A 3,890-nucleotide genomic window follows, 5' to 3' on the forward strand; every position below is an offset into this window, starting at 1 on the left:
AGGTCTGCTCCACCTACCCCACTGATGGATTGTTTTCTCTTTGCCTTGTTTTCAAGGTTGATACTCTCTGAGCCAAACAGGCAGGCAGCTGCAGAGGAAAGGAGCACAACTCTCGAATCCTGTAGATAATTGCCAAAGGCAGCTGAGTTCAGGAGCCCCACCTGTTAATGAGCAGCCAATTATTTATATGCTTATAAATCACCTTTTAAATACTAACAAGCACTAATAAATTTTGGCTACTAGTTACCATGGTAACCGACTATGTCACAAAGGACAAGGAGACTACTGACATATGAACAGTGGGTCAATGGCCCAGTACGTCCTGGGACTGCCATTTGTACTCCTTCACATGAAAGTGTTATGTCTTAGAACAACTTAAAATCACATGATTAAGGAGGCATAGGACATGATGAAATGCCTGTTTTTCCTCTATAGCCCAGAGAGTCTAAAGGGAATAGAATGTGTCCAACTCCCCACGAGCTATGGGACACACTGCCCTAACTTGTTAAGTGGCAGTTCCTATGTATAGCCAAACAGCTGGTCTACTTAGGCCACCTGCTGTCAGATATTTTATTCCTCAAAGCTTCCTAGGCTGCTGGGTTCCACCAGTCTGAAGAGGTTTTCCTAATGCATTCAGTTTACTGTTGCAGATAGGTAAGACAATAGGCTCCTTGTGAGATGCTCGGTAATATTTAGTGAAATGCAAGGAATGGTTTAGGATGAAAAAGAACATATTTTTGCTCCCAGCAAACGGACAGCACTTTCTCTCTTCTTTCAAAAGCACAGTGAGAAGGCAACCACCCGTGACCCAAAACTCTTTTTATAGTAGAGGAAGAAAACCACCTTCTGCCTTGAACTGGCTTTCCAAACTAGATATAGGGAAGCTCACCACAAGTGGTATGGGGTATGAAATAACAGCTCAAAGAATCTGATGGTTTCAGGGCATTAGTGAATAGTGACCTAATCAAGCAATAGAGAAATGTGATTATAATCATTTTGCCATGACTGACCCAGAAATGGCTTTTTACCCTGATTTCTGAAAGATACTAGTATTCAATAGAAAATTGAATTGCTCCTACTACAGAGAAGTCCCTTACCCTTCAGCAGGTGTTCAAATTGATACCTTTAACCTCCCAGCTGCCTACTCTAGGCCAAAGAGCATGAGCTTTAGATTAGGATTTATTAGTATCACTATCATTTATATGCCTCCCCTCACCTGGAGGATCAAGGAAATGCATGTAGCTCTTCACAAATACATTGCTCCTTCTAACTTGGGGTATCCTCTGTTCTCTGCATCCTTTATGTTATGGAGGGGGTAGGGGTTCAGAGGCTGCACCAGATTTATTTTATATACTTATATATCTAACTGAATGTACATACCTGTTATGTTGGAGTTACACATATGCCACTGCCAGGAAATTTGCCTGCTCTTACCACTACAACTTTCTGTGAAGGAGCATCTCCTTCATGTTGGGCTACTGCCAGTCCTTCTTCCATCTTCCTACGCTTGCTGGGCTGAATATTCAGATAAGGATTTAGAGTCTCTACAAAGGGGCAAAGATAAAATCAAGTTCTGGGTAGTATATTACAGATATACACCATTACAGATGTTCACCAAATGAAATATTCTGGTATGAGTAGGGTGACAATGTGAATAAAAATCCAGTGGAAGAAAAAACATAGGACTGATGAGAGGTCAAAAGAGGATCAGTTATGTTGAAAACATTGTCAGATTTAAACAATGCTTAGATGAAAGGGCGATCAACCATGTGGATTGTAGGGAAAAGTTTATGAAGGAACTTATGGCCCTTTGGTCTTGCTCCAGCAGGTTGGTGGGGAGGTTGGCAAGGTGAAGGCGTAATTTGTAAGTGTATGCATGACTGATTTAATAAGAACCGAGTCATTTGAAATGTCAAGGAAAAGCAAGCTAATAGCCTATGCAGATAGGAATTTAACACAACCCCCCACCCCACCCCAATCTATTTCTTGAATACTCAAGTGGAAAGAGTGGAAACTGGAAAACAGGACTCCAACCCTACTGTCCTTCTGAATAGCTGTGAGCCAATGGGCAAGTTGTTTCAGGGTCTTAGGTTTCATACCCCTTTCTGTGTACTTTATAAGGGTATATGAGTTCATACCAATATAAGTAATGTGTAAATCTATGAAAGGTGAGTGTCTCTAAATAAAATATTATCCATGTGGGAGACAATAATAATACTAATGATAATAATGACCTCTCCAGTCTTTTGGCAGTGGGCTAATATTCTCAGAATTGATGAGAAAAAAGATATTCAATAAAATACATAGAGAAACTAAAACAAGCTGCTCTGAATTAAACTATAAAATGCCAAAGGAAGAAAGAGTGGGAATTTTTTTAAAGAGAATAAATAGGTGCTAACAGGGTAGAAAGAAGAATTAGAAGAGTCAGACGTAAAGTGGCCGAAATACTTACTAGGTGAAGATTCTGGATACCTGGTTCTAAGCCTAGTTCTGTCATTAGCTGAGTGATATGAAACAGTTGCTGAATCTCTCTTAGACTAGAATTTCCCAACTACTAACAAAAAGATCTTTTATCAAATGAAATTGAAAGTGAAACCTCAGTGTCTAAAAGCAGTTTCAAGTCTTGTTTCTTTGTTGAAACCTTTCTTGGCATTCTCTTGCCCCTATTCCTCGCTGTGGCCTTGGATCATCTGTTTAAAAATCAAAGATTTTTGAGGATCATACTCTGAAAACCAGGGAAGTGGATGGCATCTGATGGGTTACTTTTGAGATTAAAATAGTCCTAGAAATGTTTGATATCCTTTGAGAAGGAAATTCAAATGGATGTTAAAGATCAACTGGAAAAGGTAGCTGATTGTTGACTAAGCTTATTGTTGACTGGTGTGCAAACAAACATCTGGAAATAGTATTCACCATACAAGAAAGATGAGTTCATGGGGAAGTAATGTTCCCCCAAATCAATATTTTTCTAAGAAACCTATAAGTATACAGTTGGCTATTGAACGACATGGGCTTGAAGTGTGCAGGTACACTTATACACACATTTTTTGGATAAATACAGCACAGTGCTGTAAATGTATTTTTTCTTTCTTGTGATTTTCCCAATAACATTTTTTCTTTAGCTTACTTTATTGTAATAATACAGTATATAATACACATAACATACACAATATGTGTTAACTGACTATGTTATTGGTAAGCCTTCTGTTCAACAGTAGGCTATTAGTTAAGTTTTGGGGGAATCAGAAGTTATATACAGATTTTCAACTGTTTGGGGGATGCCCCTAACACCAGTATTGTTCAAGGATCAACTGTAGTGGGAAGAGGAAACGTGAAAATACTCCTGAAAATAACTTGAATCAGAAGACTGAACTTTGCATATTCATTAATAATCAATGCAGTCTGATCAAATTTGTGACTCAGAGGGGTGAAATGACCCAACGCAGCCCAACAAAATGTTGTTAGAGATAAAATCTCTGCCAGTTCTTGTTCACTCAGGCTTCTTTGTTCTATTTCCCCCTTTGCCTAATAATTCAGTGAAGTTCTCATAGGGAAATATTGAATGCAATGGTCCACTCCTAGCGAGAGGAAGCTGGACAGATATCTAACTGGGTCTGTTCAGTCTTTTGCAACCATGAGTAAAGGAGGATTTGGAGGGCGGGTGGGGGAGGAGCTACCTGCCTTTTCAATGAAGTCATCATTTTTTTCCAAAGATGTTTGCAAAATGCTAATCAACAGTGCTTTATACAAAAAGTTCACACAGCTCTTGCCTGAATTTCAGAATAGGATTGCTACTATTTGGGGGTTTTAAAGCTAGTGGGAAATTCTGAACATTTTCACCTTTTCTTCAAGGCTGAAATTTCAGTTTCCAAGTTTGAATTCACCCAGTG

The sequence above is a fragment of the Ursus arctos genome, unplaced genomic scaffold, assembly GCF_023065955.2.
Source record: "Ursus arctos isolate Adak ecotype North America unplaced genomic scaffold, UrsArc2.0 scaffold_4, whole genome shotgun sequence".
In the NCBI taxonomy this organism is placed as follows: domain Eukaryota; kingdom Metazoa; phylum Chordata; class Mammalia; order Carnivora; family Ursidae; genus Ursus; species Ursus arctos.